The 17,500-nt window shown below is 44.5% G+C and overlaps 1 protein-coding gene across 1 annotated transcript in view; it reads left to right on the top strand.

Moving 5' to 3' along the window:
• LOC122247536 (uncharacterized) overlaps positions 1-17,500 on the top strand; it is a 316,213-nt gene that overhangs the window by 16,331 nt on the left and 282,382 nt on the right. The window lies entirely within an intron of this gene.

Raw genomic sequence — 17,500 nt, 5'->3', positions numbered from 1 at the left:
ATGCAAATTCGGTTTGTTTTCTCTCTCTCGGAAGGCGGTCGTATCAGAGGAGTTTGTTGTATGGTGTTGTTAGTTTTTCTTTCTATTTCTCTTTTTTTTCTTTTCGTTTTTCATCCTCTACCTCCCCTTCTTCCTCTCCCCTACCTCTACCTCTTTCCCTCCCTTCCTCTCTCCCTTCCTCCCTCCTTTCTTCCTTCTTTCCCTCCCTTCCTCTCTCCCTTCCTCCCTCCTTTCTTCCTTCTTTCCTTCCTTCCTTCCTTACCTTCCTCTCCCACTCTCTCTCCCTCTCCCACTCTCTCTCCCTCTCCCTCCCTTCCTTCCTCCCTCCCTCTACCTCCATCTCCCTCCCTTCCTCCCTCCCTCCCTCTTTCCTCCCTCCTTCCCTCCATCCCTGCCTCCTCATTCTCTCTCTCGCCTACCTCTACCTCCTCTCCTTCCCTCCCTCCACCTCCTTCCTTCCCTCCCTCCCTCCCTCCCTCCCTCCCTCCCTTTTTCTCCCTCATTCCATACCCCAATCTTTAAACTTAGTGTGTAAAGTGTAATAGCTTTGGCAAGGAAGTGTATGATCGGTTACTTGCACACTGTCTTGTTTTTTTTCCACGTAATTTTATTGTTATTACTTTTTTTGCCTTTGATTTCCTTTCTCAATTTGTACTCTGGACTGTGTGCTCGTAAATGAGGAAACAAAAAAAGGTCTAAGATATTTTTAAAAAATGTCAGTGGAAAGTGAAACAAAATCTTTGGGGAATTTTTATGTCGTTTTTTTTGCCATCTTTCTCACAGTCGAAATTTTAGGAGCGAGTTGATTATACGGAGAAAATAATAATAGCTGATGACAATTATAAACCAGTGGCCCATACCGTATTTGGTTGGATGGTTGATTCCGAGACACTGCTGGTAGGGTTTGGGGGAGGGAGGTGAGACAGAGGAGAGAGGAATAGAAGGGAAAGGGAAAGAGAAAGAGCACGAGAATGAGACATTGAAAGAAAAAGAGACAGAGACAGAGAATAGGTAGTTAGAGAGAGAGAGAGAGAGAGAGAGAGAGAGAGAGAGAGAGAGAGAGAGAGAGAGAGAGAGAGAGAGAGGTAGAGAGAGAGAGCTAGAGAGAAAATATCGGCGAGAAAGAGAAAGGGAGCGAACGATATTAAGCTTGTTTATAGCTACGACGCTCATTATAGATCTTATGAATGACAATGGAATGAGGCATGACATTCACACCTGTCATTTGATACCCTCGGTCGTCACCTGTCATGGCTCCGACGTGACTTATTATTATTATTATCTCTCTCGCTCTCTCTCTTTCTCTCTCTCTCTCTCTCTCTCTCTCTCTCTCTCTCTCTCTCTCTCTCTCTCTCTCTCTCTCTCTCTCTCTCTCTCTCTCTCTCTCTATCTCTCTATCTCTCTATCTCTATCTCTCTATATCTTTCTATCTCTCTCTATCTCTCTCTTTAATCTCTTTCTCTCTTTTGTTTCATCTATTAGATCAAATGTTCACATATTCGCTTTCTTATTTATATATATAGGACTTAATTATTTAATTTTATTTAATTATTTCATTTGTCGGGTGGGGGTTGGCGGGAGTGGGAAAGGGGAGAGGGGAAGGAGGTAAGAGGGAGGGGGAGGGGGATAAGAGTGGGAGAGGGGAAAGAAGGGGAAAGGGCTGGGAAAAGGGAGCGGGTGAATGGAAGGGGAAGGGGATGGGTATTGGGTTTAGGGGAGGGAGGGAGGGAGGGGAAAAAGGGAGAGGGTGAAAGTAGAAGGGGAAGGGTTGAGGAAAAAAATAAGGAATAGTGTGAGGGAAGGGAAGAAGGGGAAAAAGTTGGGGGCGGTTGGGTAGTCGAAGGGGAAAAAAAACGAGATGGGGGTGCGATGTTACAGATGGGGGACATGAGGTCTGGTGGGGGTGGGGGGTGGAGGGGGTAGGGGGTGGCTCGTAGAAGGCGCATATCCGCTCGCACTCACTCTGAATTTCCAGCGGTGACCCCGTGACAAAGGGCGCTGGAGCATTTCGTTTCCTTTTCCCCGGCCGCAGAAGGAGAGCGGTGACTGAAGATTTGAGTGACTTATCGTTTGGCCTTCAAGGTCACGTGACATGACGTCATGACACGTAGGGAGAAAAGAGCAGGTGTGGCAGGAACATGAGAGGGCGCGGTCTGTCGGGTGGGAATTAATTTTTCATGAAGGAAAGAAAAATATGATTGTCAGGATTTGATGATCGATGAGGGATAGTATTTTAAATATTCTCTTATTTTTTATTTTTAAAAAAAATCTTATCTAAATATTCTCTTTTTTATCCAGTCTTATCTGAACCTCAATGAAGGGACGGGGGCGAAGAATGATAAAAAAATAAATGTACCAAGGATTGATAAATATTAGACGTGGTCTTTTTTTAAGCTTAACTTATCTTATCTGAAATTTAGAGCTAGACGTGGGGAGGGAAGAACGGTTGGAGGAGAAGGAGATGGAGAAGAAGGAGAGGGGAAGAAAAAGGTAAACAAGGTCAAAAGAAAGAACAAGCATTTATTACTTATATTACGTAACATTTAAGCTTTTATATTCTATACTTAGGAAAGTCATAAGCTTTATAGTTTATATTCTATTAATAGTCTTTCTTTCTATCTCCCTCCCATCGCCTTCCATCCTTAAGCGTATTTTCGCCCTTTTCACTCTCCTCCTTATGAAGATTTTCTTCGTTTTTAGCTTCATATTTTCCCCCTTCCTCCTTTTCTCTTTTCTTTCAATTCTTTCAATTCAGGCGCAAGAGGAGAAAGAATTGAATATAATGGGTGGGGGGGGTGTCCTACTAAGATCTTTAGATTTTTTTCCCCTTTTCTTTCCTCTCTCTCTCTCTCTTTTTTTCTCTCTCTTTCTCTCTCTCTCTCTCTCTCTCTCTCTCTCTCTCTCTCTCTCTCTCTCTCTCTCTCTCTCTCTCTCTCTCTCTCTCTCTCTCTCTCTCTCTCTCTCTCTCTCTCTCTCTCTCTCTCTCTCTCTCTCTCTCTCTCTCTCTCTCTCTATCTATCTATCTCCCTCTCAACCTCTCTCTCCCTCCCTCTCTCCCTCCCTCTCTCTCTCTCTCTCTCTCTCTATCTATCTCCCTCTCAACCTCTCCCTCCCTCTCTCTCTCTCTCTCTCTATCTATCTATCTATCTCTCTCTCACCCTCTCTCCCTCCCTCCCTCCCTCCCTTCCTCCCTCTTTCCATCTCTCCCCCTTAATCCCTCCCTCCTTCTCTCCTTCGACAGCTATACCACCTGGCTATGCACGCCCCATTCGGATATACCTTTGCTCTCCATTCAGGCAGGTGTTGAAATAAAAGCAATGAGTTTCAGTGGTCAGTTCAGGTTGCCAGTGATGAGGTCGAGGTCAAAGCCGTTCAGTTCAGTTCCAGTAAAATAGGTGGCTGTGGTGAGTTCAGTTAGTGTGGGCTGGTGAGGTGGTGATTGGGGCGGAGGTGGGATGAATAAAAAGATGTGGCCGGGGGGGTCGGGGAGTTTCGGGTGGGGGTGGGGTGGGTGGGGGGGTGAGGGGGAGGCGAGTGAGCTACATGGTGGTGGAAATCGGGCGTTTGAAGTGGTAGTGTTGTCAGTCGGTGTCAGGTGTTGAAAAAGAAGAGATAAAATGCACGTGTGGTTTTATTTATAAGATAGCACTAATGATTTTAGTGTTATGTAATGGTACTTATTATATTATACTTATTATGGTGCTTATGGTGATAGTGTTGGTAAATGGTACTCTCGACTATAGAAATGAAGTGGTCTAAACTTCACTATTTAACGTTACGCTAAAGGAAGACCTTACCGCCGCTACAGTACTGCTGGTGGCGGTGGAGCTTGGGTGCGGGTGGCGGCGCGCCCCGCCCTTCAGGAAACAGCCGCCTCCCAGGGGGTTCGCCACACCACGTGATCACATCCACCGCTAGTTCGTATTTCCTGCCGCCTCAACGAACCTCCAACCTCGCCCACCTCCTGTCCCTTCCTCCTACCTTCCTCCCCCCTGCCCCTCCCGTTCTCACCCTCCCCCCCTCCCCACTACACAGTTCAAAGAGGCCGTTTTGGTCTCTCTTTTTTCTTTTCTTTTCTTTTTCTTTTTCTTGTTTTTGGTTCTAGCGATTAAGACTATTGCTTTGCACTTACTCAGCATGACCGGACGTGTTGAGTTTCGTTATGGCTCCCTGCTTTTCTTTTATTGTTATAATTTTAAAGAGCAGTTTCAGGCTGGTGGTCTCTTTTTTTTTCTCTCTCTCGACTCGTCACTCGTCACTCGTCATGCACCGAAAGTAGATCGTCATCCCCGTGCATGTATTGAACTCGTTTCGAACCCGTTTAATGCATTCGCGGTGTTCTTAGACTCTGCAGGTGACTCGTAATCACGGGTTATGCAAGGCAATTCGTCCCAAAGTCATATTGAAAAGATTTTCTTTTTTATATCGCGGCTACGATGATAAAAATGGTCTCGATTCCCGATTTTTTTTTTTTTTTCATTTTCTTTCGAAAGAATAAAAATCTTTCGCCTATTCATGCCTCGCCTCTTATGGGAATTTTAGCCGAAAGACAAAAGAACTGAAGTGTCGTGCTGAGCGCAAGGACACGCCCCGCCGTTAATGCTGCCACGCTGCTGGAGGGAGAGCATAGTCATCACACGCCAGAGATAATGTCAGAACTAATTATGAAAGGTCTAGGTTTTTTTATTTAATCTTTACTGCCTGTCTCCTGACATGGGTTGGTTATAGCAAGTGTGTGGAAGTGTCAGTGAGGCTGATATTCCAAACGGTACGTTAGTACATACGTAAGTACAGTTAATACAGTCGTATGTTGTATTATGAGGATTGTTAATATTTTCTTTAAAGATATTCGAAATATGTAACGCAGCTGTTCCTCCTTGCGCTTAATTGGAAATCAGACAATGGCCAGATTTCTGTTGAACATATTTATTACTTTCCTTTTAGTCACGTCAAGTATATCGGGAATTCAAGCGATGCTACTTGACTATTCAGCGAACTCAGATTTCCCCCAACCCTCAGAGCGAGTGTAGCAGCGGCGTTGATCTATGCAATATGCACGCCGCTATCCCAGCTGAAGAAACCATTACCCATTGTGACGACGTGAAGCCCAATATCTATCAAGTAATCGAAGTCGCGGTCACTGACTAGAGCGAGAGAGAGAGAGAGAGAGAGAGAGAGAGAGAGAGAGAGAGAGAGAGAGAGAGAGAGAGAGAGAGAGAGAGAGAGAGAGAGAGAGAGAGAGAGAGAGAGAGATCGGCTGTGTTAGTCACGGGCGAATGGTCATTAAAAAGCAATGTTACGTTTGCGTGACGACTTCAAGCTTAACCGGATTTCATTGTTTGGATCTTCCTGTAAGAATAGACAGGAACGCGGGGCAAGAAAGAGCGTTTCGGTTGTACTGGTTTTGGGACCAGCTGTCTGGTAGGATTGTGAGCGGAAATTTTCCCCTGTCTTGGGATTTTTGACTTTGTGCGTTGAATGGGGTACTTGTTTTGATCCTCGAAAAAAGGGTTGTTTCGTGAGAGGTTTAGAATCAGCTGTTACAGGTTGAATCCGATTTTCCGGGTGTTTTGATTTTTGATTTGGTGCTTTGAATGGAGTACTTGGTTTGATCTGAGTGCAAAAGATAAGGGTGAAACAGGTCCGTTTTATGAGAGGTTTAGGATCAGTTGTTACGGATTGAATATTTTTTTTCGATTGTTTCACGTTGAATAGGGTACTTGTTTTGTTTTTCGTGCAAAAAATACAAAAAAACGAGACAAAAACAAAAACAACAGTCTGTTTTATGAGAGGTCTAGGATCAGCTGTTACGTATGAAATCCAATTTTCTTCGAGTTTTGATTTTTTTTTGGAATTAGTACGTTTATTAGAGCACGTTTTGGTCCTCGGGGGAGTCCCACGGTCAAGACTCTTCCTTGCTCGGCCACACGTCTCAGTTATCTTGTATGAACTCGCTCTCCTTTTGAACAGACGTCGAGCTCTTCATCTGTTGCTGTGTTCATCTTGATTTCGTTTCCGCCTTTTTCTTTTCGTTCTCGGATTCATTCTTCTTTAGTTTTTTTTTATTGGGCGTTGCTTGTCTAGCTTTGATCTCACATCTTTATTAATTTTCCGTTTTTACTTACTATGGTTAGTTTTTTTTTCTTTTTTTTCTTCTTTTGCTTTACTATCGAGGCGTTTATGCATTTGAGAGGCGGGTGGTATTTGGCTTATTGCAACATATCCGAAAGACATCGTTGTATTTAAATTGATATATATATATATATATATATATATATATATATATATATATATATATATATATATATATATCCATCAACCTATTCATTATCAAATAATTACCATTACCAAACTGTCAATCAACCTATCAGCACTCATCATCACTACTTGTCAATTTGCATCATCGTCTTATAAGATAAAATTTAAAAAAATAGTTTCCAGCAAATAGTACTAATTCGTCGGGTTCTCTTACGTAGCATTATGGCCGCCTTCTCATCCTTGTCTACATATGTTTCTCCTTCATTTACCTTCTCCAGCTGCTGCTGTGACCTCGACTCACCTTGGTGCAGCAGGGGTGACTGGACGGGAGAGTAGGAGGGAGGCAGAGGGAGGGAGGGAGGAAGAGAAGGTGTGAGGGAGGGAGAGTAGGAGAGAGGGAGGGAGAATAGGAGGAAGAGAGGGAGGAAGAGTAGGAAGGAGGGAGAATAGGAGGGAGAGTAGGAAGGAGGGAGGGAGGGAAAGTAGGAGAGAGAGAGGAAGAATAGGAGGGAGGGAGGGAGGAAGAGAGAGGGGGGAGTGAGTGAAGATTGGCATAGCACACTCGACTAAGAGGAAACGACTAGAGTTACGCAAGGAGGGAGCTAGCGACCAGTCTGACCGGCCGAGAGTCGAATTCACTGCAGAGAACATTACGTTTTTTATTGCTCTCCCTTCCTTCCTCGAGTGCCTCTTCGCTGCATTCCCTGGTCTTATTCAGCAATCATCCTCCCTCCTCTTCCTCTACAATAGCCTTTCTCCTCCTTATTCCAGTTCACTAAATCCGTTCGCTCTCCTCTTCTTCATCTTCCTCCTCCTCCGCCTCCTCCTCCTTCCCCTCTTCCTTCCCTTCCTGCCGCTGCTCCTCCTCACGTTATAATATACCTTCCTTCCTTCTTTTCTCTCCTCCCGCCCTCTCTTTGCTTATCCTCCCTCCCTTCTCTTTCCTTCCCCCTTCCCTTCTCCCTCCATCACCCATCTATTCCTTCATTCCTCCCTTATTTCTCCCACCCTCCTTTCCCACGTCAACGAAAGCAAGAAAAATGAATTCCCAATGGCATTGAATGGGACGCATACGTGGAGTGACAAATCGGGGAAATTCCCAGCCTTAAGTACTCCCTAACAAAGGGGGAAGGGGGGGGTGACCTCCCATACTCAAGTGGCCCTCATAGAAAATCGCGATAAAAGTTCACAAAAAAACAAACAAAAAAAACCCATTTCATTTCGGAGACGAAGAAGAGGAGACGAATATTTTGGTCGAAATTTCTTTTCTTTTTTTTTTCTTTTTCTTTGACGAGGAGGTCAAGCAGACTGTGAGAAATTTTCCACGTAACCTCTGCACTCGTTCCCAAAACGGTAGAAATTAGAAGGAAGTGTCCTCTAAATGGGAGGGTTTTTTTGCGTGCCTAAATGCGCAGGGGGGGTTGGCGTGGAGAAAGTCAGGGTTTCCGTGCCGTACTTAGTCGATTAAGTTCCCGTGTAGTAAATTGCTGTCAAGGAGAAAGGAGGGGGGAGGGGGAGGGGGCGTGGCGTGGATGTATTTTATTTTGTAGCGTTGTGCTTCGTGATTTCATAATGGGCAAAAAAAGGGGTTTTGAGTATGTTAGAGGTTGGGGAACTACATAGAGGTTACTTCGCGTAGTTTTATTTTCATTCTTTTCTTTCTTCTCGGATCCGGTTTACTCTTTTATTTTTGTTAGTTACTGTTGTATGATATTTATTCATATCCATTCATTTCTTTTTCCTTCGCCTCCTTTCTTTATTTTTACCCTTATTTGTATTACTCACTATCTTCTCTGTAAATGCGTACCATCTCCCCTTTCGTTACTTCTATTATTTATTATTGTTTATTATTATCTGTCATCCCCTAGGTTACATGTAATTACATTTAAAAAGGAAACTATCATAAGCAGATTTTCGATTCCCTAAAATATCTTCGAACAAGTTATATGTGTTAGTCTTCATAGGCTTACTAACACCACTTAGTCCGCCATCTTGTATGTACAGATAATCAATAGTTCTGTCATACGAACGAAGCCATGAAACAAAAACATCATATGTTCCATATGAATGAAGCCTCGAAAAAGACGATTATTTGTCCCGATGTTCGAACGAAGCCTCGAGACGGACACGTACGCAATCCACATACCCTCCAGCACCACTTTCTTCCACCTTATTATATAAAGTAGAAACTCCAAAAAAAACAGTCCAATCACACGAATGAAGCTTCGAAACAACGCATTATGCATTGCGATACTCGAGTATCTATAGGAGTTCGAGACAGTTTCGATTGGAACTTTCGGACGATAAGATATTGTCTTTGTATTGTCTCTCTTGTTCATAAAGTTTCCCACGGCAACTAGCGGGGTCGTAGTTAGTTGTTGCGAAGAGTTAGTTCCCTGCATGTGCAAGGTTGAGGGGAGGGGAAGGATGAGGGGAAAGTGATGTAGCGAGAAGGGTAATGATACAGATTCTCGTGTGGCCTCGTGCTTCTTCTTTGCAGCGTCACGACCTCGTCTCTCCACCCCGCTTAACGAAGTTTTGTTGGAAGGTCGAAGGTGTGTTCTCTCTCTCTCTCTCTCCCTCTCTTTCTCTCCACCCATCACCCTCCCTCCTTCCCTCTAAGTCCCCAATCTATCCCTCCTCTCTCCCTCTCCCCCCTTCTCTCTCCCTCTCCCCCTTCTCTCTCCCTCTCCCCTCCTTCTCTCTCCCTCTCCCCCCCCCCTTCTATCCCCCTCTCTCCCTCCTCTCTCTTATTTTTGATACTTCCAAGTTTGAGGAATTTTCAACCACCCTCTTTGCCAGTGCAACACCGTAACACCTGACGAGTTGCCGAATGTCGTTTTTATATATATTTTTTTTCTCCTCTTTAATAAAAGAGTGAAATTAAAACCTTCAGTTTATATTATCTTTAAAAAAGGAAGGTTATCGAGATTTGTCATTTTGATGTAAATGTCCTTCCTCTTGCGTAGGATGGGTCGCAAGTGAAGCGTAGGATGATGCAAAACATTATCATCCTACGGTTCGAGGATCATGGGTGCTTCGTAGGGTTGCATTATGGCGTAGAGAGCGAGGGAGATGTTACGCGTCCGTTCGCTAACCTTTGGAATGGGAGGGAAATGTGGGGGAATGTTCTTGATTTTGTTAGTGTTGTTGTTGATATTATTTTTATTATTACTATTATTATTGATAGTTATTATTATTGTCATTAGTGATAGTTATTATTATTATCATTATTGATAGTTATTATGATCATTATTGATAGTTATTATTATTATCATTATTGATGTTATTGTTGGTATTGATATTGTCATTATTATTATTTATATTTTCGCGATCTTCATCATCATTAATTTTATTATTGTCGTTATCATCGCCATCATTATTAATCATCATTATCGCTACCATTGTTATTTTTTATCGTTATGAAATTGTTCTGAAAAATCCTTACCAACCGGGTGAGGATATCGTCTGTTATATTGCGTGAGACGAAATTCCTTTGGATAAATATTGAGAGGAACAGAAAGTGTGAAAAAAAACGTATATTTTCATCATCTAAGGTTGATAAATGTGCTATAAAGACTAAGAAATTACTTTCAATTGTCTTTTTTTCGGTTTTCTTATAAAGACGAAAACACATGCCCTCCGCCCTCTCTACTTTTTCTTCTCTTTTTTTTGTAAACTGGAAAAAGCCCTTCAGGTGACGTCATATTTTCAGAAACCGTGATAGGAAAGATAGGAAAACGTCACCGAAGGTCACACCCTCCCTTGCCACGTGCCAGGTGAAACGGGCGTGCTTTGTGAGACCACGTGTCCACCCGTACCTAGTTCCTGTCGCCATACGCTCTCCTGCTGTTACTGTCTGTTGCTGCTGGTCCGGGTGTGTGGGTGTGGGTGTGGGTGTGGGTGTGGGTGCGGGTGCGTGTGGCTGTGTGTGTGTGTGTGTGTGTGTGTGTTTTGTGTGTGTTTGTTTGTTTGTGTGTTTGTGTGCGTGTGTTTGGTGTGTGTGTGTGTATGTGTGTGTGTTTGGTGTGTGTGTGTGTGTGTGTTTTGTGTGTGTGTGTGTGTTTGTTTGTGTGTTTGTGTGCGTGTGTTTGGTGTGTGTGTGTTTGGTGTGTGTGTGTGTGTGTTTGTGTGTGTGTTTGGTGTGTGTGCGTGTGTGTGTTCTCGCGTGCATGAACAACCGTGCAAGGCTGTTCTGACTTCGGGAATATCATGACAAGGATATAAGTAGCAAGGCAGCTAGGATGTGCCGTTACGGTGATGTATTGCGAGGAAGAAAAAAAAATGTGTATCTATATATAACGTCCGGTACTAGATCGAGGCGCCATTGTTGTAGGTGGCGGAAGGAGAACCCCGCCCGCATATGCAAGGCCGTGAACATCTCGCTAATCTCTAGGTCGTCCTCGAGTAAACAAAGAAGACGAAACAAAGTCTCTGGGGTCGGGCCCGCTTATCGTTCGGCGTTACGTTTCGGCAGGTGGTTGCGTAGGCGCTATTGTTAAGACGTGGGGTAGGTCGGTAGGCTGTTTGGGTTCACTGTGGGTCGTACTGCTTTTTTTATTGCTTATTTGTATTGTTTCTTTGACTGAATGTAAAAAAAATAAGATGGTGGAGAGGGATTTGCAAATCGTCTCAGGTCTCGGTGTTAGCGAAGGTATATATACCGGGGAATAAATAAGTGAACAAATGATTAGTAATAATAGTAAAAATAATAATAATGTTAATGACAAGAGGATGAAAAAGGATTTTCATATAATCTGAGGTCTCGGGTTTATCGAAAGCACATACCCCGCTGACGTTTAAATCGGAGCCTGCCGCTTGCTGTTAATCTTTATTCACTTGTTTATTACTTTATTTTTTATGTGCGCGCGCGCGCGCGCGCGTGTGTGTGTGTGTGTGTGTGTGTGTGTGTGTGTGTGTGTGTGTGTGTGTGTGTGTGTGTGTATGTATGTGCGCGTGCGTGTGCTCGTATGTGTGTGTCGGAATGTGTGTATCAATGTGTGTGTGTGTGTCGGTGTCTCTGTGTGTCGTCACCTCGGGCATTCTTACAAGGCAATTAGACATCGTAAAGACTTTATGCATTTCTTGAAGAGGGTCGTTGTCGTTGGTAATTGACTCCTCATCGTTTTTTTTCCTCCCTCTCTCTCTCTTCGTTTTTTTTTCTCTCTCTCTTTCTCTCTCGCCGGGGAAGAGGAATCCGGGCCTGAAAGATGATTATGCAAAGGGGGGGGGATGCCTGGAATTGTCTTTCTTGTGCGGTTGTCTCTCGTCGGAGATATTTTTATTAGCGGAGGGGCTCGCTTTGCTATTGGCCGGTGGGTCCGTGTTCTCGAATATTTCTGTCGATAAGAAAGAGAGAGAGAGAGGTAAGAAAGGGAAAGGAGAGAATAGATGAGAAAGGGAGCGAGGTTAGAAGAGGGAAGCTAGAGAATAAATAAGAAAGGGAGAGAGGTATTAGAGGGAAAGGATAGAATAGATGAGAACGAGAGAGAGAGAGAGAGAGAGAGAGAGAGAGAGAGAGAGAGAGAGGTAAAAGAGGCAAACCAGAGAATAGATAAGAGAGAGAAAGAGAAGTAAAAGAGGGAAACCAGAGAATAGATAAGAAAGAGAAAAAATAGGGAAAGCAGAAACTAGATAAGAAAGAGAGAGGTATAAAAGAAAGATGATAGTGGATGTATTATTATCATTTGTAGGAGATGCCAGCGTGTGTTTTGCGTCGTTTTGTCTCAGCGTGAATAATAAAAAGACTCATGATTTGTCTGTTTTGTTCATCTTAGGTCGGTAGACTGGTCTTACCGTTAGAGAAGAGGCTTTAGAATCTCTCTCTCTCTCCATCTCTCCCTCTCTGTTTTTCTCGTCTCTATCTCTCTCTTTCTTTCTTTCTTTCTTTCTCTCTCTTTCTCTCTCTCTCTCTTTCTTTCTTTCTTTCTTTCTTTCTTTCTCTCTTTCTCTCTTTCTCTCTCTCTTTCTCTCTCTCTTTCTCTCTCTCTCTCTCTTTCTTTCTTTCTTTCTTTCTTTCTTCCTTTCTTTCTTTCTCTCTCTCTTTCTCTCTCTCTTTCTTTCTTTCTTTCTTTCTTTCTCTCTCTCTTTCTCTCTCTCTCTCTTTCTTTCTTTCTTTCTTTCTTTCTCTCTTTCTCTCTTTCTCTCTTTCTCTCTCTCTCTCTCTCTCTCTCTCTCTCTCTTTCTCTCTTTCTCTCTCTTCTCTCTCTTTCTCTCTCTCTCTCTCTCTCTCTCTCTCTCTCTCTCTCTCTCTCTCTCTCTCTCTCTCTCTCTCTCTCTCTCTCTCTCTCTCTCTCTCTCTCTCTCTCTCTCTCTCTCTCTCTCTCTCTGTTTTTCTGTCTCTTTCTATATCACCCCTCTGTTTTTTTTTCTCTCCCCCACTCCCCCTCTCTCCCTCTCTCCCTCCATCTCCTTCTCATTCTGCCTATCCTTCTCCATCCTCCTCTCCCCCTTCTCATTCTCTCTCTCTCTCTCTGTCAAGATCGCTCGGAACTATTAGAATGTCATAACTGCTGCAACGACCCGGATAAAAGTTTAAATATTACTAGATTATAATCCGCAGGAAATATGCAATGAGTTACAGTAAATGTGTATGCTCACTGAAACCGAGATGAATAATGTATAATGGTGTATTCGTGTATGATCATATTTATTGACATGCATCAGGTTATATTATTTTACGATTAATTCTAAATTTTCTCTCCAACAGGTGAGGTGTAAAGTCGACCGCGGTGGTGTATTGAACCCGAAGTATAGTGAGTGAGTAGTTTATGTAGTGAGAGTGAATGGTATTGTGAGTGATTGGGTATATAATCTGAAAAAGTGTGTGAATCGTGAGTTATCTTGATTCCTTGGGAACATCGAAGAAATATATATATATTTTTTTTCTTCTTTTTTTGGCGATTGCGTAATGGACAAAAAAAGAGTCGTTATTTGCATATTACTATCAAGTTGTGTTGATTCATGTATGTGTAAGTAATTCTCTTGTCATTCTGCAAAGTGAGCGGAACAGATACCTGGTTATTATTAATTACTGTATCTAATTGCGAGATACGGAAATAATTACGCATTTTCAATATTAATGCTCTGTTTACGCTCACCGGCAGAAGGTGGGCGGTAATAACACAAGCCGTAAATAACGACTCAGGCTTGCCTATTATTACCGGGTGGCGTTGTGGCGGTGGTGGTGGTGAGGGGGGCGGGGGGGGGGGGCAGAGTCCTGATGTAGTCCACTGGGTTTAGAGTTCAAAACGATTGAGGTTTTGTTTAGCATTGGAAGGAAAGATTTTTTAAAAAAGTAGATAATAATCGAACGATAAAAGTCAGTCCTTGCAAGTCAACAAATAAACAATGACAACAAAGACACGTTGGCGAAGCGGCTGACAAGGACACTAATGATACAGTTCCCGGCCGGAAGCTGGGGGTTCATTGAGGAGGAAGGGGTGGCGGGGTGTGGGGGGCAAGGAGGTGGGGATGCCAAGACGCACTACTTTGTACTTGTTTTCTCTGATTCTGTTTGGAAATAAGCTTAGCCTACGGTCACTATTGTTTACTAGAAATAAAAAAATTGATATATGTAATCACACTTAGTTTTAAAATATAAATGACAGTAAAATGTTAATCAGTGTAGAATAATTATCATTAAAAAAAATCTGACTCAAAACAAGAAGCAAACTAAATTAAAACAAAATCAACATCCAAAACAAAAGAACAATAAAACAAGGAAATAAACAAATGAAGAAGAGCAGAGGAAACGGGGCCGGAAGGTGAGGAAGCCAAAGAAGCCAAAAGGAGGTGCTGGTGGCGCTATAATGCCTGTGCTCGGTCACCCGCCGATGCCGCCGCCTCCTTCAAGTGCTACCTGGCCGCCCGCCTGCCTCCCTGCCTGCCTGGCTCCTCGCTCGCGGGCGTGGATACTGGAGCGATGGGAGGGCGATGGACTGGAGGAGGGAGGGGGGAGGAAATGTTATTTTTTTGTGTATTTTTTTCTTTCTCTCTTTGTCTCTCTCTTTCTCTTTCTTTCTCTCTCTTTCTCTTCTCTCTTTCTCTTTCTTTTTTTTCTCTCTTTCTTTTTTCTCTCTCTCTCTCTCTCTCTCTCTCTCTCTCTCTCTCTCTCTCTCTCTCTCTCTCTCTCTCTCTCTCTCTCTCTCTCTCTCTCTTTCTCTCTTTCTCTCTTCTCTCTCTCCTCTCTCTCTCTCTCTCTCTCTCTCTCTCTCTCTCTCTCTCTCTCTCTCTCTCTCTCTCTCTCTCTCTCTCTCTCTCTCTCTCTCTCTCTCTCCCTCTTTCTCTCTCTCGCTCGCTCGCTCTGTGTAGACACACACACTCACATACACACACATACATACATACATACACACACACACACACACACACACACACACACACACACACACACACACACACACACACACACACACACACACACACACACACACACACATGCACACACGCGCGCGCGCGCGGCCGCGCACATACATACATATATATACATACACATGTATGTGTGAGTGTCTATGTGCGTGTGTGTAAGTGTGTGCGTTCGTGTTCGTTCGCGTATTTGTGCGAAGAATACCCGCAGAAAGTACTTGAGGTCGTCAGCATCCAAGGTCAGCCAGCACCTGTTACGTCACCGTGAGGACAGACACTTTCTCTCTCAGCGGGCGGGAGGAGCTGGTAGCCATGAGTAGGGGCTAGCGAGGAAGGAGGGAGAGCAGGTTGACAGGGGCAGGTGATGGATATGGGTGGGTGGATGTAGGTGGGGGATGGGGTGGGGGAGGGGTGGGGTGGAGGAGGGGGTGGGGGATGGGGTGGGGGAGGGGTGGGGGATGGTGGGGGAGGAGTGTGGGATGGTGTGGGAGGGGTGGGGGGAGATAGGTGACGAGAAGAGGGGAAGGGAAGACGGATATGGAAGAGAAGATGGATGATATAAGGAGGAGGTGGGAAAAGGGAGAGAGGAGAAGTAATAGCAGGAGGAGGAGCAGAGAGAAGAAGAAAAAAAATCATAAGAAGAAGAGGAAGAAGGAGGAGGAGATGGAAGAAGAAGAATAAGTAGATGGAGAAGGAGAATGGAGGAAGAGGAGGGGGAGGGGAAGACAGGGGAAAGGAAGAGGAGGGGGAGATGGGGAGAGGAAGAGGAGGGGGAGGGAAAGATAGGGGAAAGGAAGAGGAGGGGGAGATGGGGAGAGGAAGAGGAGGGGGAGGGAAAGATAGGGGAAAGGAAGAGGAGGGGGAGATAGGGGAAAGGAAGAAGGGGAGAGGGAGATAGGGGAGAGGAAGAAGGAGGGAAGGGGAAGATAGGGGAGAGGAAGATGAGGGGGAGGGGAAGAAGAAGGGGAAGGGAAGATAGGGGAAAGGAAGAAGGGGAGGGGAAGATAGAGGAGAGGAAGAAGAGGGGGAGGGGGACATAGGCGAGAGGAAGAGGAGCAGGGGGAGGGGAAGATAAGGGAGGTGCCACTCTGAGTAAGGAAGGTCGACGAAATGACAAATGTCCTCATGGTGACGCGACGGCAGGATAAATCTTTCCCACGGCCTTCACGAGGCGCGATCTTCTGTTTGGGTGGGGTGGGGGGGTAGGGGGTAAGGCTCATGGGGTGGGAAAGGGGGGTGGGTCTTCCCTCAAGTTCTTCCGTCCATGACACGCTCGAGCTCTTGTGAGCTTCGTGAGCTTGACCTTGATGTTCAGGAAGCTTGTAGTTTTTTTTATGGATATGTATAGGCTTATAATGCGAGGTTTACTTCATGCTCAACTGCTTGGCGCTTGCGTGACGTGTCGCTTGAAATTGCCTGAGTTGAAGTGGAGATTGATCCGTCACACGGAATCACCGGAATTTGGATAAGCAACGAGTAGATTATAAAGGAAAAAATCACGGACTCGCCATTATTTGAACTGTTACGTCAAATTGAAAGAGGTGTGTGTGTATGTGTATATGTGTGTGTGTGGGGGGGGGGTATGAGAGAGAGAGAGAGAGAGAGAGAGAGAGAGAGAGAGAGAGAGAGAGAGAGAGAGAGAGAGAGAAAGGAAAGGTGAGAACTCGTGACTGAGTATATATGTATGAGTGAATGAGTGAATGTGTCTTTATCTGCTCTTCTGTGTATATCTGCGTGTGCTTGCCTTCTGCATTTGCAGCGTCACTGACCGGCGCCAAGCATTTATATCGCCTCTTTCGGACCTGAAAGGTTAGCGATACGTGAGATAACTCGACAAAAGTGAGCAGGTTCGACCGCAGATTTTGCGCGGGGTTTTGCAGGAGAATTTCAACAAGACAGTACATAGCTATCTGAGGTGTTGGTGTAGCCGGCTGCCTTGAGGCGTCGGGGGTACGTTTTAGAAAATGGATTTTTCTTGTTATTAACTTGATCACTTACTAACCTGATATGATGTAATGTGATCAGGTTAGTTAGATCCATTGTATTGCATGATGACATACTAACTTCTTACTTGATAAACTAGATTCCTTACTAACCTAATTGTACTAGTAGATCTACGGATGGACACGGAACGGCCAATTTATGTAATTTTTGGAAATATTTTTAATACGATAATGACGCTCCAAGTTCCTGCTGCAGCCGCCAGGGGGAAGGGCCCAGAGGCAAGTTTTTATACGTTAAAAAATCTTCGCGGGTTTCGTTGTCTGGTTTATAACGGTCCGCTGTTTTTCCTGCTGCGTCATACGCGCCAAATATGTCAGATCTCAGCAACACATGCTCAGAAATGTATATGAAAAAAATGACAGAGTAGCTGAGACAATCGCCGAGGGGATCTGGTCTGTGGTTTCTCCATCTCAGATCACCATTGAGGTTGCATCTGGGGTGTCAAACCTCGTCTCTCTCTCTCTCTCTCTCTCTCTCTCTCTCTCTCTCTCTCTCTCTCTCTCTCTCTCTCTCTCTCTCTCTCTCTCTCTCTCTCTCTCTCTCTCTTTCTCTTCTCTCCTCTTCTCTTCTCTCTCTCTTCTCTCTCTCTTCTCTCTCTCTCTCTCTCTCTCTTCCTCTCTCTTCCTCTCTCTCTCTCTCTCTCTCTCTCTCTCTCCCTCTCTCTCTCTCTCTCTCTCTCTCTCTCTCTCTCTCTCTCTCTCTCTCTCTCTCTCTCTCTCTCTCTCTCTCTCTCTCTCTCTCTCTCTTCCCCTCTCTCTCTTCCTCTCTTTCTCCCTCCCCCCTCTCCCTCTCTCTCTCTCTCTCTCTCTCTTTCTCTCTCTCTCTCTCTCTCTCTCTCTCTCTCTCTTCCTCTCTTTCTCCCTCCCCCCTC

The sequence above is a fragment of the Penaeus japonicus genome, unplaced genomic scaffold (assembly GCF_977035675.1).
Source record: "Penaeus japonicus unplaced genomic scaffold, GWHDUDI00000001_assembly GWHDUDI00000028, whole genome shotgun sequence".
NCBI lineage: Eukaryota > Metazoa > Arthropoda > Malacostraca > Decapoda > Penaeidae > Penaeus > Penaeus japonicus.
The sequence above is the reverse complement of the archived record's forward strand: the minus strand, read 5'-3'. Positions and strand labels throughout refer to the sequence as shown.